At 37.7% G+C, this 26,250-nt stretch overlaps 1 long non-coding RNA gene and 1 pseudogene across 1 annotated transcript in view; both read right to left on the bottom strand.

The window, feature by feature from the left end:
• LOC141373874 (uncharacterized) overlaps positions 1–7,843 on the bottom strand; it is a 98,347-nt gene extending 90,504 nt beyond the window's left edge. The window contains exons 1-2 of the long non-coding RNA XR_012380265.1: positions 7,691–7,843; positions 6,150–6,219 (exon numbers count right to left, since the gene is read on the bottom strand). This is a non-coding gene — a long non-coding RNA (uncharacterized lncRNA). The remainder of the gene's footprint in view (positions 1–6,149; positions 6,220–7,690) is intronic.
• Positions 7,844–18,008: 10,165 nt separating this feature from the next.
• Positions 18,009–19,118, bottom strand: LOC112817661 (protein NDRG4 pseudogene; annotated as a pseudogene).
• Between the last annotated feature and the right edge of the window lie 7,132 nt (positions 19,119–26,250).

The following is a 26,250-nucleotide window of genomic DNA, read 5'->3' on the forward strand; positions in this document are numbered from 1 at the left end:
GTATGGCGACTCTGACTTTCTACTGATGTCCATTATTATGATGGATGGTTCTCCACTCCCTCATTTTCAATATGTAGGTGTGTCTAAAATGAATATCTTGTAGGCAGGATATTGATAGATCATGTTTTTTTTATCCATTCTGATACCCTATGTCTTCTGATTGGCACATTTAGTCCATTTACATTCAGAGTGATTATTGAAAGATATGAATTTAGTGTCACTGTGTTACCTGTAGAATTAGTATTTCTGGTGATGTTCTCTGGTCCATTCTTGTCTTTGTTTCTTTCCCCCCCCTTCTCAAAGAGTTCCCCCTTAATATTTCTTGCAGGATGGTTTAGTGGTCACAAACTCCTTAGTTTTGTTTGTCTGGAAAAGTCTTATCTCTCCTTCTATTCTGAATGACAACCTTGCTGGGAAAAGTATTCTTGGCTGTATATTTTTGCCATTCAGCACATTGAATATATAGTGCCACTCTTTTCTGGCCTGCCAGGTCTCTGTGGACAGATCTGTTACAAACCTTATCCGTTTTCCCTTGTAGGTTAAGGACATGTTTTCCCCCTTGCTGCTTTCAGGATTCTTTCCTTGTCTGTGTATTTTGTGAATTTGACTATGATATGCCTTGGTGATAGTGGGCTTTGTTTCCCCTTTTCTTTTCAGCTTCATTATTTTCCATAATTTTATCTTCTGTATCACTGATTTGTTCCTTTACCTCATCCATCCTAGTTTTTTTGACATCAATTCATGTTTGCATCCCAGTTATAGCATTTTTAATTTTGGCCTGACTAGATTTTAGTTCTTTTACCACTGCAGCAAGGGATTCTCTAGTGTCTTCTATGCTTTTTCATGCCCAGTTAGTATCCTTATAATTGTTGTTTTATTTAATTAATTATTATTATTATTATTTTTGAGGAGGGCGGGGAGAGGGAGAAGAGAATCTTAAGCATGCTCCATGCCCAGCATAGAGCTCAGTGTGGGGCTCTATCTCATGACCCTGTGATCATGACCTGAGCCAAAATCAAGAGTTGGATGCCTAACTGACTGAGCCACCCAGGTGCCCTGTTATAATTGTTTTATTTATTTATTTTTTAAAGATTTTATTTATTTATTCATGAAAGACAGAGAGAGAGAGAGAGAGAGGCAGAGGGAGAAGCAGGCTCCCAAAGAGCAGGGAGCCCAACACGGGACTCGATCCCAGGACCCTGGGACCATGACCTGAGCTGAAGGCAGACACTCAACCATCTGAGCCACCCAGGCACCCTATAATTGTTTTATTTTTTAAAGATTTTATTTATTTATTTGAGAGAGAGAGAATGAGAGATAGCACGAGAGGGAAGAGGGTCAGAAGGAGAAGCAGACTCCCCGCCGAGCAGGGAGCCCGATATGCGGCTCGATCTCGGGACTCCAGGATCATGACCTGAGCCGAAGGCAGTCGCTTAACCAACTGAGCCACCCAGGCGCCCACCCTATAATTGTTTTAAATTGTAGTTCATACATCTTACTTATATCTGTATTGATTAAATCTCTGGCCATCATTTCTTCCTGGTCTTTGTTTTGGGGGTAATTCCTTGGTCTTGTCAGTTCGGAAGAAAAAAGAAGCAAAATAAAACAAACTAAAAAATTAAAAATAAAATTAAATACATAAAGGAAACTAGATCCTAAGTGTGTTTTGGTCTGCTTGTTATGAGAAGCTTGATAGAACAAAGACAGAAAGAAAGGAAAAAGAAAAGAAAAAAAATTAAAAGTATATAAAACAAAATAAAATTAAAAATTGCTATTTCTTTCATGGCCATTTTTCTAGTTTGTAGACACGCAGTTTTGTTCTCTAAGACTTCCAATCTATTTCTTGGGTGTTTAGAATGTTTTGATATTTATCTAGCTCTGTTCAAGGGAGGAGTCAAGCTTAGGGTCACCCTACTTTTCCACCATCTTACCCAAGGATAATCATTACTGATGTTTTTAGGGCCATAGGATGTATGTTGTGCTTAGTACTCAGTAAATGTTCAATTAATATTTTCTGTTTGAATGCTGAATGAATATAAATATGATATGTATGCACTTATAAAGATGTGTTGATATTCATATTTTAACATGGATAGCTTAGTTCTTTTGTAAACATTTACTTTATCATGCTTGATTAAAATTTAAAACAAATGAGATAAGATGTGCTGTGCAATATTTTGCAAGTTGTTATTATCTGATGGGAATTCACACTTTCTTGTCTTATTTGTATGATGCCATTTTAATTACATATCACTGCCTAAGCAATGGGTGAATGAGTGATTATGCCTACCAGAACATTTGGCACATGATGGGGGGAAGGCAGAAGATTTTCAATTTATTATGACTCACTCAGGTACAAAACATGACACTCCTGGACAAGGAGTATGTTATTGTCAGCTTGTCACTAGCACTAATCCCTGATCCGTCACAGGAATTTTCTTAACAAACCACTTGGGAAAAGGTCACTCTGTTCAGGAAGCCAACAGTTTAACTTAGAGAAAGGTGAGGAAATGGGGAATGGTTTGTAGTGCTCACTGAAAAATAACGACTTGGTTCTTTTATTGTGTGACATTCATAGGGAATAGAGCTGAGGATACCTGATGGTGGACAGGAGGAAGTGAGAGAATTTCAAGAACATGCTAGTGATAAATAAGGATCTATCACCAGGGTATGCCTTAAGGTTACATTCTGGGAGCTTTCCCAGAATGACGTTTTCTTAACATCCCCAAATTTTTCCCAGTGATATTTGGTGATTATATCACAATCTTCCCAGGACATTAAGAAAGTGAATATATCTTTTTTTTTTTTTTTTTTTTTTACTGGGCAAAAATTCATTGGTGCACATATGTTTGTTTGGTTTTATATTTTAACAATGCCCTTAGGATTAATTTGCTTACTCTTCATAGTGAATCTTTCATATTTAAACTAAAATGAAGGTAGCAGAGAGAAGGATAATAACTCAGGCTACAAACTACACTCTTAAGTCATTAGCTTTCTGTAAGTAATGAAAAGGGAGGTCTATATAAGTTGCTTTAAAGTGTATTCTAAGACAAAGTTAAGCTATCATGTTTCCAAAAAAAATATGTTGGCAAGTCCCATGTAGTGGACTAGTGGAGGGAAGAAAGGGAAAAGGTAATAAAGGGAAAGAAAGTTTTAAAAGAGAAAGGAGTAATTATGAATGTGAGAGAAATATAAATGGGTCTAAATTGAGCTCTACTAATTTCTAGTTATCTGACTGGGGACACATCTTTGTATTTCATTTTTCTTATCCATAATATGTGGTTAATAATAGTAGTTATCTCATAGAGTTATTTTGGAGTTCCAGTGAGTTCATATATTGAAAGTGCTTAGACCTTTTAAAAGAGTACCTGCCACATAGTAAGAGAGAATAAATGTTAGCTTTAATCGTTATGTCTTGATTAGACAAGCCTAATGGGAGTTGAAAGACAAATAACGTAGGAATAGCAAAGGGCACTTGTAATATAAATAAACTTCCAGTGTTCTAGGACATTCTTGTTAACCTATTCAAAATAAAGGAACTTTATTTTATTCCTAGAGTCAGTGTATGCCCATTCAAGCAGATCCATATGCCGCTTGGAATCCATGGTAAACAGGAGATTTACTGAGGAGTCTTCTGTGATTTCAGGAAATGCTGTACCTTCTTCAATAGATTCATTTTGAGAAAACTCCCCTTATTCTAGAGGACTCTGGTAAAGATCAAATGCCTGAGCACTCCTGCACAAGTGAACAAGCACCCCAAAGTGTCTGTGTATGACAAAATGTCTATCTTGAACTAATTGTTGTTGTATCTATCCACTGAAAAGTTTAAATGTTCTGTTCAGCATTTCAGTTAAGTGATATATATGAGACCAGTATTTCATAAACTCTGAAGCAAACAGACATCAAAGCTTATATTCTTATATAGGGAATGGACATTCCTATGCCAGATTATAAAGGTCTTGGAATTAATACTTTGGGGGAAGAAATTTTGACAGGGTTATAGGGAAGGGCATTTTGGAATAAACTCAGAATTGGAAATTTTGATATCCCATGTGAATATTTACCAAAAAACATCACCTCTATAAAGAGTCTCAAATCAAGTGAACAAGATGGTCCATTCTGCAGAGATGATCTATATTCTTTGTTTTGTAAAACTGGTACTTGTTTAAAGGCCCAATGAAAAATAAGGCCTTGGAATTATGCCCTGTTAAAATAGCAAGCATTTCCAATTTGGCTATCACCATTGCTGAGTGCTCAACTTACCAGAAACTGAGTCTCTGATATGGCTCCTATGTGGTGAAGAATAGTCAGCTTCTTGATAGTGATTCTATTATATGGTTACCCTCTCTCATGAAACCTTCACCATTACTACTATTACAAGTTACTACTCTATATTTGGATTAGATTTACTTCTTTTTCATCTTTTTAAAACTTCAGTCTCTGATACACACACACATATATATACACTTAACATTCTTAAATTCATAAACTATATTTCCAATCCAACCACACATTCTTGGCTAAGGCATTTTCCTTACTTATGGCTGAATTTATGATGGATGGATAGATGGATGGATGAAGATGCTTCAATTCTGTATAAAGAAGTGTTAAGCCCAGTATGCAGATATTCAGATGAAAAGAGATAAATTCATCTAGTCATTCATATGTTTCCATATATACAGATATACAGTGTTATGTCAGTAAAATATTAAAAAAAGAAATAATTTGATTTTTGATGGTACATTTTTTGTCATAGGTACATAGACTTTTATCTTAACACAATTTGGGTAGTTTGGCATACTAATAGTAAATTATACACATCCTAAATAATGCTTCACCAAAGAAATTAGTTCTTAAATGCAAGTTGCATAAAGGCACCTGCTTACCTGTTCTTTTAACTCCAAAGCCTGATTTGAAGATGTAATGCAATTTGTCATGCTCTGATTTCCCAAACATGCCTGTCCTTGAATGTCACTTTCTAAATTATGATTAAGGAAACAAACACACTCTTCTACAATAAAAAGGTATTGAAAAAATACAGTTTTTGTTCATGTCACTGCAATGTAAAATTGGCTAGCTGCAGGACAATGAATATTCCTCAGCAGTGGAACCACTATTAAACACAATGTATCAAAAGCCAACATATTTCCTTTCAATCAATGTCTGCCCTCCAGTATATAATTCCTATTGAGTTTATCACTTTTAAACCTATTTCAGGGGATTTATGAAGTTTGGCCATAGCTTGTCTTATGAGAGATTATTTTTAGAAAAAATGACCATGTTTGTATAATAACCTTTAGCAATGAAGCTTGTAATATATACCTTCTAAGGTCAGATTGATATATGAACTTTGGCGTTACTAGCTTATTTCTGATAGTTTTGAATATATAAAACAATAGAATTATAAGATCAGAAGTAAGCTTACATATCAAAGATCCCTTGTGACCAGCCTGTTATTCTACCCCTTTTATCAAGCAATTAATCTGTGTTGTGAATATTCTAGTGAACTAGTCACTTGCCTAGACAGCCTCTTACATTTGGAAACATTTCAAGGTTTGCTTTTCTTTTTAACTCAGTAGAAATACGTCTTTCTATAATTTCCATTTATTAGTTCTAATTCTTCTTTCACATGATACTGCTTCAGATATTTGAAGATTGCTATGTTTGAATAAGTAATTTTTAAGGTCTTGAGTTCTCCAACTCTTCTCAATATTATATTGAATGAGTGGCTATACTGTTTGGAGATTTCTTGACATTGTTATTACTCTCTTTAGGAGGTTTTACTATATTTTGTTCTCTTGACTACAGATAGCTAGACTAAAGAACAATTTATGTTATCACGTACAGTTTTATATCTGGCTACTTGGGGTTTGTGGGCCAATGTACTATGGAGTGGATAGAATTTTTCACTTTTTATTATTTATGAATGTTATACTATCAAATATTCTTATTATGTGAATATAGCTTTTTCCCTCAGTTCCTTTCTGAACGATTTTACCTCATGATAGGAGATCAGGGATATATATGTATTTTTCCTATTGAGTAGGCTCCTGAATCCTTCCAAAGGAAGGTTTTAAAAGAGTAATATTTTGTAATACAAAATCAATGTGGTGAAGGACCCAAGCTCACCTCACCTAGGAAAACCTTACCTGCATGCTCCATTTGAAGCAAACTATGTGACCTCAGGGAACTCATTGTGAATGGATGCATCAGGGAGATCTAAAGCAGAGAGAGGAAGAATTTATTTTGAATGTGGCTCCATTTTGGATTTTTAAAGAAGTTTCATCATGGCAAAACAGGTATGAATATGTATTCCAAATCTTCTACATATGCATAGAAATCATCAGTATGAAAAAAATGAGTAATGAATGTCAAGCTTAGATTTGTCACTTCACTTCTTAACTTGATGTCCATCACCTGTCAAAAATACTTTGGGGCAAATAAAGGGCAGTCTCTTTTATAATTACTTTATAACAATCAAAATTAAGATATTAATATTCATACCTTCTTATCATCTAATCATCAGACTCATACCAGTTACACTAATAGTCTTAATGTACTTTATGTCTAGTGGACCCGGCTCCAAGTCAAACCCCTTATATTTAATGTTCATATCTCAGTCTGGAAATATTACTTTGTCTTTCCTTGAATTTCCTCACATTGGTACTTTTAAAGTTATTGTAGGATGTGAGCCAGTTTGGGTTTGATATTTCTTTATAATTAGGGTGAGGTTATGCATTTCTGGCTGGAATAATCATAAAAATGATTTGCTTTTCTCATTTGCATTAAGGTGGAAGACATTTTGATTTATCTCATCATATATGATGTTCAGTTTAATTACTGGATTAAGATGGTGCATGTCCAGCTTATCCAATGTAAAGTTACTCTTTCCCCTTTGTAATTACTATGTATTTTGTGGGCAGTTACTTCCAATCCTTATAAATTTTATATTCATTAGATATTTAATTAATTAATATTTCTCTGGATTTATGATTTCCTATTTTATTCAGTGGGTTTCGATCTGTTACTATCAGCTTTTATTTTGATGTTTAAATTGTCCCTGATATGAGCAGGAGGAGCCTTTTCAAGCCATGGTTCTATTGTTTCCTTTTTATATGTACCAGACTTTTTTTTTTGAACTCTTCCTTGCTTTTTGACACAAACAGGTATTCCTGGTTCACCTCCTATTTTCTGTACCTCAGCCATAGAGTCAAGCATTTCTCTGAGGAGCCTTATGCCTTTTCATGGACAATCGTGTTTAGAAGCCAACATCTAGCATCAGATGTGCTCATTATTATTGAGGTTTTGCTTCTTCTATATTCCCTCAGTGGGCAGAATTAGGGAATAAACTCATGCATATGCATACTCACATACATACATATGTGTGAACATAACCTATATGCATAATATAATGCACACACATGCACATGACATATACACCTTATTATTTACATTCATTTTTCTGTCTCTGTCCATCAGAAACACTGAATTCCTATCAATATTTCCAATTCCAATCCAATCAAACAGGGTTCATTCTAGTTTTCTTCCTTTTCTTCCTTTAGCTTCCTTCTCTCACAGTGATAAATCTGATTTCCATTACATTGATTAATAATTTGATCATTCTTTCATCATGCAACCACTCTCCCATATCTACTGCCACACCCTGCCCCAGGCTGGTGCTCTTACTTACTAGGGCTCTGACCCTCCATGCTGTGCTTCCCCCAGGCAGACACTCTTCTTACGCATCCTGGGCTCCAGTACCCTATGTGGGGCTCTACCTTCCACGTGAAAGCTGTTCTTTCCCTTCTCAGGCTCTGCCACTCTGAGCTGGGCTGTGTGTACACCTTCCTTAGAATGCTCAGGCTCCCTCCGAAAACCTACACATCTCCTTTTCATGGGCCATCCCCCCTCACTCATCTTACTTGGGCACTAACATCTTACAGTGGGCTGGTCCACACCTACGCCTGGCATGTGGTGTCCTTCTGCTCAGGCACTGACAGCCCATGCCTGGTGATGGCTCTGTGTGGGCACCCTCCTCGTCTTGATTGGGTTATGATTCCTGAGGCCAGACTGCCTCCCATCCCACATACGGATGCATCACCCACTCTGCTTAGGTGTTGACATCATACAGCCTACTGTCTCCCCAAAGAATGGTCTTTGCTTTCCACTTGCACTCCAGCATCCTATGCTGGTTGCCATGGGTGCCCTTCTCACCCCACTCAGGCTCTGACACTATGTGGATCACACTCTCTCCCTCATGTCTTCTTTAAGTAATGTGTTCTCACACCCTATGCTGGGCCACACCTTGTGTGGAGGTCTTCCTCTCTCTGCTCAGGCTCTGACACTCTGAGCCAGGCAGCCTTGCTACACCATTCAGACTGTAACACACAAATCTAGGTCATGGTAACTTCTATTCCTCACCCCTGTTCGCTTGAAAGCCTGCTTCGCTTGGTCCATCTAATGGCTTTATAACTGAGTTGTCTGGAATGGAAAGAAAAGAGGAAGGGGAAGAGAAAAGGCTAAAAGGTTTCTTATTTAGGAGAATTTAGTTAGTATCCTATATATAAAACTAACTGCATTTTTCCAATGCAGAATTTATTCATCACTCCATTCAGTTCTCTTTCATTTCCAGTAGGTCTGAAAAATGTACTAATTTTAGAACTCTGGAAAACTCAGTGTAAATAGGATCTTGGAAGGAAGAGATGGAGTCTTTCTTAAATTCTACACTTTCTGTCTTAATATCTGGACACATACACGGGTGATACTCTCTTTTGGTATTGGGGAAAGTGTTGACTTAGACATATGCGTATTTCTAAGCAAACTGACTTTGAAATCCTACAAAAAGTCCCATGCTATCAACAGTTCAACTGTTCATGCCAAGAACACAGCTAAACTAAGATGTGCTTCTGCCTTTCTGCATTTTATGCCAAAAGCAATTAGAGTTGAGAGAATCTTGGGCTCAGAAAATTAGGAACCTGCTCATGTTGACACACATTTGCAATGTTGATGCTTCCAGTCCAGCATAGATTTTCTATTTAAGCCCATTATGTAATCCTTTTCTACTGAATTGAAAAAAAAAATACTGAATGTAGACTAAAAAAGACCTTGATGTATGAAAGCAATCATTAAGATCTACATTAAAACAAAGCATGTAAAAGGTCCAGTTTAACAGTTTAAGATGTCTTTCCCAAGCTAAACCAATTGCCAGGGCCTTTTAACGTTTTTCTCCTTTCTCTACTCCTTCTTTCCTTCTTCCTCGCCTCTCCTCTCTTTCGCCTCCCCTTCCCTCCCCACGGCCTCTCCTTCTCCCTGCTCACCTCTCTCTCTCTCAGAATACACTGTAATTCTTGCATATCATAATTCCCATCTTTCACAAATTTTGGAGAAGTCTCAGCTAGTATTGTTTTAAACATTTTCCTTCTCCTCTTCTCTCTGTCCTCACATGCTGAAACTCCACTTTAGCTTGGGTTTGGCAACTTATTTCAACCTTCACGTCTCTTAGATTCACATGCATTTTCCATATTCCTTTCTTGTCTGTCTGTGCTGCATTTTTCAAATATATGTTTTCCAAGTCACTATTTATTTCCTCGGAAATATGTGTCTAACGTAAGTCTAAATGTCTAATATGATGTTTATTTTGTCTATTGAGTTTTTATTTCAATCATGCTATTTCTTTTTTTTAAATGTTTTCTTTTTTTTAAAGATTTTATTTGACAGAGAGAGACACAGCGAGAGAAGGAACACAAGCAGGGGGAGTGGGAGAGGGAGAAGCAGGCTTCCCGCGGAGCAGGGAGCCCGATGCAGGGGCTCGATCCCAGGACCCTGGGATCCTGACCTGAGCTGAAGGCAGACGCTTAATGACTGAGCCACCCAGGTGCCCCAATCATGCTATTTCTTATTCCTAAAATTCCTTTTGGTTCATTTTAAAACTTGTCCAGTGTTCCTTGCATACCGTTTTCAAGTGTGTTTATGTATCTTTAAGGTTTTATACACAAGTCGTTTTATATTCTACATGTGATAAATCTAGTAATGTAGTTCTTGGAGAGTCTAATTTTTAAAATTTTTTGCTGTTATTTTTGTTCAATTATTTTTTTTTGTTTTTTGTGGTTTTTGGTTTTACGTAGTTCCTGGTAGTTAACATATATTTGGCTGTACTTGATCTGTGGGACTCCAGAGGCAAGGAAAAAGTGAAAAAATTTTAATTTTAATTCTAGCATAGTTAAAGATGCTTTTTTAAGGGAAATTTTTATTTGTTTCTCCCAGGTTATGGGCATTTCTATTGAGTCTGGACAAAGTTAATTTAATATTTGTGAATTTTATAACTATAAATTTTGACCCCTGAAAGTGAGTTTATAGTTAAAAATTATTGTGCACAAGTACTTTTTCTCTATTATTATTGTATTATCATTATTATTATTACATCATCATCTAATGGGACTCATGACTGAAACATGTTTTGGCTATATAAAAATAGATAAAAATGTGGATATTAAGAGAAAACTACAAGAAAAAATTCTATAGGTTGTTGATGTACTAAGAATGAGAAAGAGAATTGAAAACATAGCACAGGAAAAGATTTATCTATGTCAATCTTTAGATGATTGATATTCCCAATTTTCTTTTAACAATAAAACTTAATTCAGAATATTTCTTTTGAATTTCCTTCCTGTAACATTGCGTTTTTATTGCCTTATCAAACTGAGTCATGTTCCCATATTCTCTCCACTATAATCCATTGTCCATATTCCTGTCAGACTCACATTTCTAAAATACAAAACTGAATGTCTCACTCGTGATGCTTATATGACAAAAAAACCATATTGCTTAGATGGCATTCGTAGTTGCCCACAGCCTAATGTCACTTCGTCATGCCTTTCAGTTCTGTGATACATGTAACCCTGCAGGCAGCCTGCATTCCTCTTTACTCCCCAAGCACACATTTCTAGCACTGCTCTGTGAGTTTGTACACCCCCCAATAATCCCACCTTTCCCCCATTTCCTTAGTGAAGTTCTTCTACTTGTCATTCATTCAATATACAGATTAAATACTCTCTTCTCTGTAAGATATTCCCTTGTTACTTTCCAGGAATAATTGTTTCTTCTCAATTCTTTCACAGGATTTTGTATAAGCTAACCATATTATTTATAATATTATTATATTATATTATATTTTATTTTATTTTATATTGGTAGTCACACTCTTCATGTTAGAACTTAAAATTTTTAGTGAACAAGGATAATGCTTAATTCATTTTTATATCCTCAGAATCCATCACAACACTTAGATTCATGTGATGTTGAATGAAAGAATGAATGGTGCCAAGAATTAATAAATCATCAAGTCCCAGAAGGTGGAACAATAAATATGATATTCTAGGAAGATACATATTAAACGTATAAATATTAAAAGTGAACACCCTTTGAATGCAAACTGAGGAGTAGGGGGAGTTAATAATATTGGAAGAAGTACCCAGATGTCCATATTTTTATTCAACTGGGCATCTATTGTCGAGTAAAAGACCATTGAGTAGCATTTCATTCCTTTCAGTGGAATTTAGATAAGCCTTCTATAGCAAGAGTAGAGAATACTGTCACAAAGAAGCAAAATATAGCTGAGGGCACCGTACGGAACTACAGCATGATTCTACCATTTCTTGTTAAAAGCAGAGGAGGCTGCTGGTGTTTTTATAGTGTATAGGAGAAAGTGGAACGTTTTAACAGTAGAATGATAAAATTGTCATAAAATAAAATTATGTTTCAAGTGCATAGACTAAAGATTTCCTACAATTTTTCCTGAAAGCTGCAATCCCAAAGCAGACTGTTGGGCATTATGGCGTTACAGAGTAGAATATTAAAAAAGAGAACAGACGCTTACAAAAAGAAAAATCGCAGAGATCAGGAAATGGAAACTCCTTTAGCCATGTTAATAAAGACTTATTACCACTTCCTTCATTGGGAAGTACCAGAAGTTCCGAATAAAACAATCTATTACACTATATCTTGGTGAATTCACAAGTCTCTACAAAGGTGTTTGTTTTCACATGTATGTGAATTAAGATATCTTCACAATTGGGTTCCATTTTGGTGAATTTGTATGCTCTGAAATTCTTGTTTATCCTTCTTGGTGAATCAGCACACTTGAATCCTGTCAATTCCAGTTAAGTCATTAAACTATGATGTCTAAAAACACATACCTGATTATTGGTGAGGCAGAGATTAATTTTTTTCTTCTCAGAAATAAAAAATTCAGGTTCTATTCTTCACAGAGAAAGTTATCTTGAAGCAGATTTTCTTAAGGCAGCCACCATCGTGGTTCTGCAGATGAGCCTGAGAAGCCTTTGGGCCTGGAGGCTGCCTGCCCTTTCTGAGACTCCTCGTAATTCATTGTCTTTCAGGTGGAGTAGAAACATTTGCAAAGGTGTTCCAGGGCTTTCTGGAATATATAGGACTAATATCATGATGTGAGATTAGGAAAATCTGAAAGACCCTTACCAAGTTCCACTGATGGGAAAGGATTTAAGAGCCTAGTGTTTGTGCAGAAGGGACCAAAGCCCTATCATCAGTGGTTGAAATAGCTGTGATGGTTAACATTAGAATCTGTTTGTTTATTTATAATGAAAAAAATATACCTTCTAAATAAATGAAATTCTCTGTAGAACTATATAGTACTTTCCTGCAGAAAAACTAGAAAATCATATTATCAGAAGTTTGCTTGGTGAATATGGAGCCGAGATAAAGAATATATGACACTATTTAATGGCATTAGGTTCTGGGAAGTGCAGCATCTGCCACCTGTTCCCCTGACTCTGGGAGGATCATCCCCACTCTGGGCCAGGCTTGGAGGAGCCCAGGTAGGCAATGTTTCCATCTTCTTTTTTTTTTTTTTTATTGCATTGCTGATTGCAATGCGCTAATAAATATATATCAGTGCAGTAATTCTTAAATTCTTGGGTCTCTGGACTCCATTATACTTACTGTGGACCTCAGAGAGGTTTTGTTTCATATGGGTTATAACTATCAATATTTACTCTAATAGAAATTAAATGAGAAAGTTTCTTATATTTATTTATTAATTAAAAATAAATGATAAGCCCATTACATATTAACATAAATAGCATTTTTTAATAAAAGTAACTGTTTTATAAAAGGCACTGTTTTATATATATACATTTTTGAAGATTTTATTTTTTCATGTGCGAGAGAGAGAGAGAGAGAGAGAGAGAGTGCACGCATGTACACGTGCATGAGTGGGGGGGAGGGGCAGAGGGAGAAGCAGGCTGTCTGTTGAGCAGGGAGTCTGATTCGGGACTTGATCCCAGGACCCCAGGATCATGACCTGAGCCGAAGGCAGACACTTAACCTACTGAGTCACCCAGGTACCCAGAAAGCACTGTTTTATATGTTTGCAAATCTCTTCCATATTTGGCTGACGAGAAGACAGAGAAGTTCTAATACACTGTTTACATTCAACCTGTTGTAATATGTTGTTCTGGTTGAAGTATACGAAGAAAATCTGGCTTCATGTAGATGTGTAGTTGTAAAAAGGAGTATTTTAAAAGCCTTTTCAGATAGTTGTGGATATTTGATCCTATACAAAATTTGACAAGTGGTAGTCTTTGAAAGGTTAAGTTACAGTATTTTGAAACGTATCAATAAACTTATACTCTGTTACATTGAAATCTGCTGTTCTTTCTTGCACTGGAGACTGTCTTTTACCCATGCAAGGTTTTTTTTTTTTTTTTTATTATCATGTGTTGGTAATTTGGAAAATACTGGTTCATTAGATTATGCTTTCCTTCCTAGTGTTGACTTAGGAGTCTATTAATAGTACCACTTTTCTATAGAATACACTCCTTCTATAAATGTATTAATATTTAAACCATGGGCACCTGGGTGGCTCAGTCAGTTAAGCGTCTGCCTCTGGGTCCTGGGATCAAGCCCCGTCTCAGGCTCCCTGTTCAGTGGGGAGTCTGCTTCTCCCTCTGCCTCTGCTTTTTCCCCTGCTCGTGCTCTCTTTCTCTCTCTCTCTCACAAATGAATAAATAATATCTTTTAAAAATATTTGAACCAGCCTATATTAAAATACTCAATTTAAAAACTTAAATATGTGTTAAATTAAGAAGAAATATATTTTAATATTAACTGTAAGAATTAAAATCTAGAATATAAGACTTATGCCAAAAAGCATTAAGCACATACACACACACACACACAATTCCAATCTGTTGGTAGGAGCATATTCCTAGAAACTGGAAAGAAGTAATTTAATTTAGAATGATTAAAAAGACTAAGATTTTTTTATCAATAGAGATTGTGTTTTATTTATTATTAGATATGTAATGGAGCTTAGAAGAATGCTTGTCATGTGATAGATGAGCAATAAATATTCGTTGAATGTCTAACTGACTTGAATACAAAGATGCTTCAGACTGTTTTGAGGTTTATGTAGTGGGTGACAGATGACTGGTCCCTTTTTTTTTTTTTAATTGTTCCTTAGCAGAGACAAAAAAAAAAAAAAATTGTTAGGTAAGAATCTGACCTTAAGCCATTCTTAAGTCATCTTCACAGGTAGACGTATTTTAACTTCTTTGTGTATCAGTTGCTTAGTTCTAACCTTGGCAGGGAAGTGATAAGGAATTTTGCTGTTAATAGCTTAAAATGGTAGTACTTTCTAGTTTCACTGCTTTTTGATTTGTGCTTTGTTTACTGCCTGTGACATGAAAACTATGATTTAGTTGGTGCTGACTGTTAGTATGAGTTAGGCTGCACTCTGCACTGTGTATTCAGATTTTATTTGCAGTGAACCAGGCAGGTAGCAGTAGCTTTTGGTCAATTCTAAGTGGAACAAGTGAAGTGACCTACCACACAGAGTTCTTAACGGGAATTTTGCAATTTTTAAGTGCTTGAGTACTGATAGCACAAAATAAAATTCTGAAGATTTGTGGCTTCATACCGTTATTTTTCCTAAACTGTGTTTTGCATGATCATTTTGCCATGTGAGGATGTCAAGTCACACAGTGAAATTTGACTTCTGTCTCTCAGACATTGTAATGATGCCAAGTGGCATCTATATGTAAAAGTTAACATCTAACATGGAGCATTATGGGTTGAATTGTGGGCCCCCAAAATTCAGATGTTGAAATCCTAATGCCCAGTATCTCAGAATGTTACCTTATTTGGAAATAGGATCTTTACAGAGGTAGGGAAGTTAAATGAGGTCCTCTCATGTTCTTACGGAAAGTGGAAAATTTGGAGACAGACATGCTAAAAGAGAGAGAATGTAAAATGAAGACGAAGGCAGAGACTGGGGTGATGCTTCTATACCAAAGACTGATAATAAAACCACCAGAAGTTAGGGGAGAGGCAGGGAACAGATTTTTTCCTAACAGCCCCCCAAAGGAATCAACCCCACTGACTCTTTGATCTCAGACTTTGAGGCTCCAAAATTGTGAGATAATAAATTTCTGTTGTTCCAAGTTATCCAGTGCATGGCATTTTATTATAGCAGCCCTAGCAAACTAAGACATCAAGAAACTTAATCATTTTTTATTGTTGAATTAAACTACTTTTTTTTTTTCAGCTTCTAAGGATGCATTCCCATTTAGTGGATGGGAAGCTCATCTAGGGCTAAAACCATGTCTGTCTTGTTGAAAGTTTGTGAATGTTCAGTGTTTTTGACATGAGCATTGGCATGATGAAATTAGTATTTTGGAGGTTATGGAAAATGAGACTGCAGGTATTTGCAAAGTTTATTGAGGTTTATGGATAAAAGCATCAGATGAAGTATGCATTATAGATACTATAATCAGCCTGAAATATACTGAAAGTCAGCTAGGATTGTGCCCAGTGGGAAGCTAATTGCAGTGCCTTTCTGATTAAGGCATACTAAAGATACTTAAAATAACTGACTCCCTACTTGGCCAGTTGATTATATTCCACCATCATTTTCCCTAAAATAGGTGAATCACATGGGATATAGTCAATCTATAGAATGGTGGCTTACAACTCTCATGTACTGTGTTGGGATTTTCATGGAGAGAAAACACAGTTTAAAATCATCTCAGCATTATGACTTTAACATCAATGTGGTAGGCAGAATAATAGTCTTACAAATATGTCCATGCCCTAATCCCCAGAATATGTGAATATGTTATTTTACGTGGCAAAAAGGACTTTGCAGATGTGATTAAAACTATGAACCTTGAGGGGTGCATGGATGGCTCTGTCTGTGGAGCATGTGACTCTGGATCTTGCTGTTGTGAGTCCAAGCCACATGTTGGGTGTAGCAATTACTTGAAAATACAATCTTAAAAAAAAAAAAAAGTATGAACCTTGAGATGTGAAGATAACCTCATATTATTCAAGTGAGTCCAAACTAATCACATGGGTCCTTATTATTGGACTGAGCTCAGAGTCAGAGGGAGATGTGACAAAGGAAAAAGGATCAGACAGACACAATATCGCTGGTTGCTTGCTTTGAAGATGGAGGAAGGTGCCATGAGCCAAGAAGTGAGGGCACCCTCTAGTAGCTAAAGAGTCTCTCTGCTGGAGACTTCAGTAAGGAATATAGCTCTGCCAACAACATTTTAGCTCTGTGAGATCTGGGTTAGATCTCTAACCTACAGAAATGTAAAATGGTAAAATGGTGTTGGTTTAAGCTTTTAAATTTGTGGTGATTTGTTACAACAGCAATAGGAAATTAATGCAATCATAAATTGCCAACAAGTATTTTTTGATCTTCTAATTGTGCGAGGTGCTTTAAAATTCTATGTAACAGACAATAAACAATAATAACTTTAACAGTTTATTGTGAAACTGAATGAGATATGAGACTCAATATTTTTAAACCCCTTCATACCCATAGCAATCTTTTTTTTTACTTTGACAAGGGTTTTTATTTATTTTACATTTTGTCATATCATAGTTTCATGACATTAGCCACCAGAATACACAAAATTAGGTTCTTTACTTTATACAGAGAGGAAAATAATGAACTCCATTAAAAGTTCACCTTGACCAAAGAGACAACCTCTGATGGAAAACCACACGTAGGAGAACCCGATATATCTATATTTATAGATATTTCATCTGAAAGAACACAGGAAAAAAAAAATCCAAGATTTGCAGCACTATCTGTAGTAAGGATTAATTCTACCAGCTTTTCAAACCATCACATTTGATATTCAAAGGAAGCATGCCAGTGAATACAGCTGGGGACAGACTAATACCCCACCAGTCTCCAGAACAGTCTAGTACTGACCTAAGATTCTAGAAGGGGGTGATATGTGCAAAGGAAATGTGGATGCAGGGGGTCCTCTCAGTCTCAGAGCACCCCCCACACAGCTGCCCCCTCCACAGCCCTGCAGTTTTCATTGCTTTGTCCCCTCCTTCACTTGTTTTAGGGTTTGTGGCAATTAAGCTCCAACACAAATGGCTCTAGTTTCTGGGCCAGGAGATTCTCCCTGATAGTGTGGGTGGGCAGGAAGTGTATGGCACAGTCCTGGGCTTCAGGTGAAAGGAGGGGACCTGGGTACGTGGAGAGCCTTTCTCCTCAGCCTGGCCCATGTTCACTTCAGGAACCTTCACTTCCCACCCCAGGACCAGCAAGCCCCAGCCCAAGCCACTCTAATAGTCCTGAGATGGTGATGTGGGCCTGCAGATGTCTCACTACCTTGGATCATATCTCTCCAAATAAACTCTTTTCTTCCTTAGTGATGCCCACATAAAATGTTGGCATAGCTTGATCAAAACTCTCCCTAGCAACACCATGTTTCTGGTGGCCTTGGACACACTGCTGCTAATTGGGTTGTCATCCATGGAACCTGGGGGCAAAAATGGGGATCTACTGTGACCCTCAGCCAACACAGCCTCAGCCACATACTGGCTCCCAAAGGCAGACAGCATGAAGTTCTCAGGAGTGTGTTCAACCCTCATGGGCTATACCAGCATTTAACCTCAGCCCCCAAGTCAGGTCCCCATGGAGATGGAAGATCAGGCAACTTTCTACCTCAGGGCCTTGGCTCAGACAGGGAAAATGAGCTGGCAGGAGGATTGCAGTATTTGGACAGGGGCAGGCATGTGTCTTTGCTGGGCCATGGGCTCCAACAGGACAACTCCATGGTGTGACTGATCTGGCCCAGCACCTCATTGCTGTCTGAGTGGGTACAGGCTTGTGGGTGGCTGCCTTCCACTGAGCTGGTGCCAGTGAGAAATGCGGGCAAGGCTGGCCCTGCTGGTCGAGGGCATGTAGCCCATTCCTTGCAGGAAGTATTTGAAGGCCTCAGTCAGCTTGCCTGGCTGTGTGATCTGTGTGATCTCTGGGATCTGCCACCTTTAGAAATGTCGTGGTGGTTGGATCCAGTTTGGAGTTGCATTCCACCACCCCGTCTTCGGCAGGGACCTTATCCCCAACCACCCGCATCACCAGGCAGAGTGTCTTGGCATTGGGCACTGCTCCAGGCAGGTTAATGTCCAGGTCTCTGCAGCTGTTGTACATGTTCCAGAAGAGCTATGGATTGACATGGCTATGCCAATGTTCCAATCTGCTATGTTCCAATCTGCTGCCAGTAGCTCTGAAGTAGCTCCATGTTGTTCACCAGCCCCTCCTGGCAGAAGAGGTGGGATAGTACTGTATTAGCTGAAGTTCTGGTCACACCAGAGAGCTTGGTGGCCACACAGTCAATCTGGACTTTGCTGTTGGGATCGGGGTTCATCAGCACCAGCCCCTCCACCAGGTTGGGGAAGATGAGTGCAAACTTGGCCAGCACATAAGCTCTGGATCCCATCCTGTACTCAATCACATACTTGAACCCAAAATGCTGTACCCCATGGGGGAGCATGGCAGCCAGCTACTCCATGGAGGGGAGCTGATTCCCCTGGGGAAACTGTGAGCCCCCAGCTGCTGACCAGGGACATCCACGTGGCACACCACAAAGTGCTTGGGGATCTCCTGCATGCCCTCAAAGTTGAAGAAAGTACTGGACCACAGCTTGTGACTGAGGCCTACGTCATGGGAGGTGAGGATGGTGGGAGGGGGGGTTTCCCCTGGGGGAGACCCAGTTCACCCCATGTAGAAGGTGGTAAAGCTTCCTGATATCATGTTCCCCACCCCAGCACTCCACCAGAAGGCACTCTGCCTCTACCAGGAAGGGCAAACAAAGGCATGAGTCACCAGGGTCCAGAGGGAGGGGGCAGCACCAGGGGAAGTGATGACGCTGTGTCTATAGCAGTCTTTTAAGCAAAAAGATAGAAGGAATTTTTCCAAGACCACAGAATACTAGTCTAGTTTTGTCTAACTTCATACCTGGGTTCTCTTAGCTCCTCTGCTGCTTCTCAGAACTGCTGATACTGGGGCGCCTGGGTGGCTCAGATGGTTAAGTGTCTGCCTTCAGCTTAGGTCATGATCCCAGGCTCCTGGGATCGAGCCCCGCATCGGGCTTCCTGCTCCACGGGAAGCCTGCTTCTCCCTCTCCCACTCCCTCTACTTGTGTTCCTTCTTTCGCTGTGTCTCTCTCTGTCAAATAAATAAATAAAATCTTTAAAAAAAAAAAAAAGAACTGCTGATACTGACAAACTAACACCCTACGTGGCTCACTAACTGGTGTCACATGTTTATTTTTAATAAAAGTGATATTCCAAAGAAAACTTGGAAGTCTCCAGAGTAAATAAGTAATATTTCATGCATTATTTTTATTATATGTAAGTGTAACTACATTTGTGATTGTCTTAACTAAAATGAGAACTAAAACATACAATATCTTTGGAGTATGTCTGACTCTTTGGGGAGGCAGAATGAAAGGGTGTTTTGAAGCATATAGTTTTTGTTAATGATTTTGTTTTTAATTTGATGCATCCTCTTGGACAAAACAAGAAATGGTCCCTAAGATATCTACCCACAGAGCAGAAAACTCTTTCTTAGGCACCTCTTACTTCATGGAGTTTAACCACAATGTTTTTCTTGGACCTTTCTTTGGAAAGGTCATGCATATGTCAGCTGGGGGCCTCCTCTGCATCTCAGGGGTAAAAGTTACCTTATGTCTCTTAATAGCATGATTTACAAAAGTCCAAAATTCTTCCTAAGATTGATGCAAGTTCCCCGGGGGACTTACATATTCAGTCTTCTCTGCCTCTTGGGCTTCTGATTCTGTATCTGATGAACCATATTGATCAACACTGGCCTCTTAAAATTTTACAGTGTGAGCACACTATATTTTTCTAAAGACTTCAGTGGTAGAAAACAGTGGGGTTTGTATCACAAACAACTTCAAATGGAACTGTAGGTATCCTTATTCTTGAAAATCTCTTTCACATTCCCTCCATTGTTGACTTCCAAAGAATATTTTTCATTGTGATAAAATAGACATTGCACAGAAGTTACCATTTTAACCATTTTGAAGTTCAGTGGCACTAAGTACATTCATAATCCTGTGCAACTATCACCCCCATCCATAGTCCAGAACTTTTCATTTTCTCAAACTGAAACTTTGTACCCATTAAGCAGTAAAACTGACTTCCCATTTTCCTCTTCCTCCAGTCCTGGCAACCACTATTCCACTCTATGGATTTGACTATTCTAGGTTCCTCAGATAAGAATTCTACAGTATTTGTCCTTTGGTATCTGGTTTGTTTCATTTAACATAATGTCTTAATGTTGTAGCAGGTGTAACATGTCAGAATTTTAGTCCTTTTTAAGTCTGAATAATTTTCTATTGTACGCATATACTACATATTGTTTATCCGTTCATCTATTGGTAGATGTTTGGGTTTGGGCTGCTATAACAGAGTACCATAGACTGAGTGCCTTATAAACAACAGAAAAGTATTTCTTACAGGGCCACCTGGGTGGCTTAGTTGTTAAGTGTCTGCCTTTGGCTCAGGTTGTGATCCCAGGGTCCTGGGATCGAGCCCCGCATTGGGCTCCCTGCTTGGCCAGGAGCCTGCTTCTCCCTCTCCAGCTCTGCCCCGCCTCCATGCTTGTGTTCCCTCTCTCGCTATTTCTCTCTGTTGAATAAATAAATAAAATCTTTTTAAAAAAAGCATTTCTTACAGATCTGGAGGCTGGGAAGTCCAAGATGAAGTTAGCAGATTCGGCATCTGGCGAGGGTCCATTCCTGATCCATAAACCACTGTCTTCTTGCTGTGTCCTCACTGGTGGGGGGGAGCTCCTGGGATCTCTTTCCTAAGAGCACTGAATCCATTCATGAGAGTTCTACCCTTTATAACCACATCACTTTTCATAGGCTCCACCTTCAAATAAGATTTCAGTATATGACTTTGGCGGACACAAACATTTATTCTATAGCAGCACTTAAGCATCTTTCCCCTCACATCATCTCACTTTGTCTTTTCTCCACCCTCTTTGCAACAATAGAGACATTTTCTTTCTTCAGCTTAAATAGGACAGTTTGGTCTTCTCTGAAGCCTTTGTAACACCTTTGCTTTTCTTGGATCTAAATTGTTATCATAGGGTTGGTTAAACTACTTTTCCAAATTATTATAGTTCCCAAACTAAGATGAATTCCTATACCAACTACTAAACTAAACCACTTTGTTTTTCCTTCTTCTCAGGAGCTCATAGCTTATCCACTGTGAAGGTCTGAATTAAAAGTGGGAGTACCAACTTAGCACATTTTCTTTTATAGTTTATTATTCTGTGTGGATTAATGAAATAGAGAAATATTTCCTAATTACTCTGACTGGTCTTTTTAATATAATAAATTATTTTTATTTTTTATTTCTTTTAAATATTTTATTTATTTATTTGACAGAGAGAGTGAGCACAAGCAGGGAGAGCACCAGAGGGAGAGGGAGAAGCAGGCTCCCCGCTGAGCAGGGAGCCCAATGCGGGGCTCGATCCCAGGACCCTGGGATCATGACCTGAGAGCCGAAGGCAGAGGCTTAACTGACTGAGCCACCCAGGCACCCCTATTTATTTTTAAATAATATGAAATATTATTCTTGACTCATGTAATGGAAGAATCTGGGAATGGATCCTACTTAGGCAGTGATACCTTTAAATTGGAAGTGAGAAAAACATGTAAATCCATCCTATAATAAATTAATATAGATGATAGATGGATGAATAGATAGATGATAGATGATGGATGGATAGATAAGGAGAAAGAAAGAATTGCAGAACTATTCTAGATAAGGTTTTAAATAATACAGACTAGAAAGTGGTAATTAAAACATTTGATTGGAGGAGAGAGAAAGAAAGATTTTATCAGGAATCTTTGTTTTTGTTTGTTTTCCTGAAGTCTGAGCTTGTATGCTTCAGTGGTGATACTATATACAATTCCTTTCAGCTTCTACATGGTTTACCAGAGAACAGTCTATTATAAATGCTTATGGATTCTAAGACAAAGGTAATAAACAGAATTCCTTAAATGTTAAAAAAAGAGTCTGAGCAAGCTTCCCACTATATTTTAGGGAAAACCCCCAACTATATTAAGGAATCCCATCTTGATGCTGAGTATCTGATTATTTTGGATTACATGTGGTTCCTTTCTGAAATATTGGTAAACTCTAAATTTGTTAATCAATTGAGATATTCTTATTTTTCAGAATAACTACTCTTCATCATTTGGATCTCATGGTCCCATAATTCTAAAAATGGTTTAGCATTCTTTACTGAACATTGGGGGTGCCTGGGTGGCTTAGTCGGTTAAGCGTCTGCCTTCGGCTCAGGTCATGATCCCAGGGTCCTGAGATCGAGCCCCACATCGGGCTCCCTGCTCAGCGGGGAGTCTGCTTCTCCCTCTCCCTCTGCCTGCCGCTCTGCCTACTTGTGCTCTCTATCTCTCTGTCAAATAAATACATAAAAATAAAATCTTAAAAAATAAATACCGAACATTGGTTAATTATTTTTAGATAAATTTCATGTTCTCAAAAAAATGCTGGTAGGGAAAAATATTTACTTTTCAGGCAAACTAACCATGACAACTAATCATTCAGGCTATTTGCCACCTGAGGCAAATATTGAAGAATAGTTCCTACTTGTCTCTAGTGTGAATCAGCAATAAAAAAAATATCATCTACTTCCTAAAAGGTCAAGTGGATTATTAATTAAAAACTAATTACACCACTTTTGAATTGTGTAGTTAATTTGCACTCAATAATTCTTGATACTAGGTTTATTAGGCATTGCTTTTCCTAGCTATTGTTAATGTTATAGATATGTTCATCATAATATTTATAGAAAATGAAATGTATATTGAAATGAAAAACCAACAAGCTTTTCCAGGCTCATATTATAAGCTAGCTACATATTATAAGCTAGCTGAAATGAATGCCTTTTAACTTTTAATGAATTAGGCACATTTATAATTAATTGTATTTCAATTTATGAAAAATGTATTCTTTTACATAACTTACTCCTCTTGTATTGCTCCAAATTTTAGTATTGATTTTCCCTACAGTGTCATTTTCACTGATTTATTTTTCAGATACTTATTACATCTTGGTATAAATCTCTTTTTTCACACATGGTGGTATATTATCATTTATTTAAAAGAACATGTGTGTTTTGGATTTGGGTAGGAAAAAAGGTACTCATTTGTTTGCCTCACATAGAAGCTATAATATTCACATTCTATATCAATTCTGGTGCCTATGCAGCTATCCACAAAGTAGATTCAGAGGACTCACCTTATCTGTTCTTCCTCTGAATTCTCTTCCAAATTAGGAGAGACTTTGAGACAGGCTATGTTGTGATATCATAAATTGTGGTCCACACCTAGAGTCCATATTCTCTTGGAATATGACGGTAGGTAGGACTTGAGAATATAGACTTCTCCATGGGATGTAATGACACTTAGATCAATTCAACTCCTACCATTCACAAAGCATTTTATAAATATTGACTCCTTTCATCCTTACAATAACACTATGAAGTAGGCATTATTAAATTTTCACTCTATTATATAGAGTCAATTAATGGAAGGAGCATAGACTTTTAGAAAAATATTTAGAATAGGACTTGGATTCTGGATTTTACTTTGTAATGTTTCAAAGTTTCTTGGAATTGTATTGTTTAGTTGCATTATCTTGAAAATGTTATAAATACCACCCAATGACAAGATTATCAACGAAATCTTATTAGAAAATATAATTATAGGGACCATTTATCATGAATTTTTATGTGCCAGGCACTGTGCTAAGTAAGCAGTGGTTTTTTTTTTTCTTTCTATTACTTCATTTGATTTTTGCAACCACCATGTGAGGTAAATCATAAAATAACTCGTATTTATGTTCTGCTTACCATGTTCTAGACACAGTTGGAAGAGCTTCCATAAAGTAGCTCACTTAATAATCACAAGGTATTACAGATTAGTCATCAACCTTTGTTGTCATTGGCCTTTTACAGGTGAGTCAACATTGGCATAAGGAATTTAAGAAACGAACTTAGGTCATGTGGCTATTCAGTGGGGGAGCCAAACTTCAAACTTAGAAAGCCTGGCTCCAGACTTCATATCCATCACCACAACATTTACAGCTCTCTAGTAAATAAATCTTCCAGCAGAGCACAGTAAACAAAGTTAACTGCTTTTCTCTCTTCTTTCCCTCCCCAGTTTACAAAGAAAGGAACTAAAAGAAAAAATTAAGCAGCCTGCCAGGGATCAAACTAGGGAAAGGGAAGAGGGACTCAAACCAGTCTTATAGGCAGGTTTAGTATCTTATTTTGCTTTACTGCCTTCTTGACATCTCTCTGCCTTGTGCACATTCAGGTGCTGACTCAGGCTTTGGCAGACAAATGTCTTGATTATATACATTGTAGTTTTTTTGAAGACACTCTCGATTCAGAATATTTTCAAACTAAATTTCTTCTCATAATTTATATACACGGGACAGAAATCTCAAAAATGTTAAAGTGTCCAATCTCAGAAGTTCCCCAAACTAACACACACTCTTTAACAGTTAACAGGCTACTTCTTGAGTATTTATGCAGGATATTAGGCCAAGATACTGAAGAAGCCTTAAAAGACTGACATAAATTTACACAACAGTGATTTGAGTGATAGCACTCATCCTAAGTATTAAACTGTCTTTGCGTAGAGGCTGCATCAGAAGTTCGTTCTCTAGTTTTGTTTATTTCCCGTGGGAAAATAAATGAGCACTATGAGATTGGAGAAGAGTCAGTTTACAGGAGAAGAGCTGGATTTTCAAATCTTATCTTACACCTTGCATTATGCTGAGCTTGATTCAGTTGGTCTCCCCTAACCCCTAGAATGCGCTCCTAGCAAACAAAGCTCCTGTCTTACTTGGCTTTGTGTTCCTAGCGCTTTGTTCCCCTAAACCTGCCCTTACCTGCCTTGCTCTGCCCACCTATGCTCTGGAATTTATGTCCTCTCACTACTTTAAGGACTACACTTCATCAAGTCCACTCTGTCTCCTTGCGCCTTCAGCTTGTTTTACCCTAAAACGTTAAACATATTGTGCTCTGTTCATATTAAAAAGCAGTAACAGTAGCCTCATCGCAGAACTAACTCCCTCAGCACTGAGTCCTCCCCAGTGAACACACTGTTTCTTTTCTTTCAAAAGCCAACACTCTGGTAGAAATAATCCATCCTTCTGATCACCACTTATAACACATTTATTGTCCAACATATTACAGTCTGGCTTCCAATAAAACTGCTCTAATTATGGTTACATGGTTATTTGTAATGTTAGGTGGACGAATGCTATTCAATCCTTATTACTGATGTTTGAATCAGTCAATACCTAACAGCATTCTCTTTCATGCCTGAGTTCTGAAACAGTTGAGAAATAGGACATGGGTCAGTGGAAAGGGAGATTAGAATGTCAGCATTATCACTTACAACACCTGAGTTGAAGGACATGGATTCTGTGTGCAGTCGGATAGGCTTTCTAAACTTCCATGAATCAAACGTATCCCAGGCTGTAAGCTTCCTTCACAAAGGCAAACCCCCTCTGTCATGGCAAGGAATGTGAGAGAAGGCATGGTAACTGTAGGCTCCTTCTACCAGCTCACGATTCTCATCAGTCACTTTTCTCTGGGGAAAGAGAAGCCAGGAAAGTTACTTTAAGAGCACTTCCTTTACATGGACTCATGAGACCAGGGTATAGGAGGTCCCTTTGTAACACTTTTTCTCCTTGAGCTCTTTGTATATATGACAGAATTATCATATGTACACTCTTAAACTTCTCTCTCTTAAGCATGGCAACAGCTCTTTTATTCTCATTTTTAGCATTTATCTTTTACTGTTTCTTGTCAAAGTCCTTCATGAGTTT

Source organism: Callorhinus ursinus, unplaced genomic scaffold (genome assembly GCF_003265705.2).
Source record: "Callorhinus ursinus isolate GAN/ISIS: 27379988/994484 unplaced genomic scaffold, GSC_fseal_2.0 scaffold1, whole genome shotgun sequence".
NCBI classification, from domain to species: domain Eukaryota; kingdom Metazoa; phylum Chordata; class Mammalia; order Carnivora; family Otariidae; genus Callorhinus; species Callorhinus ursinus.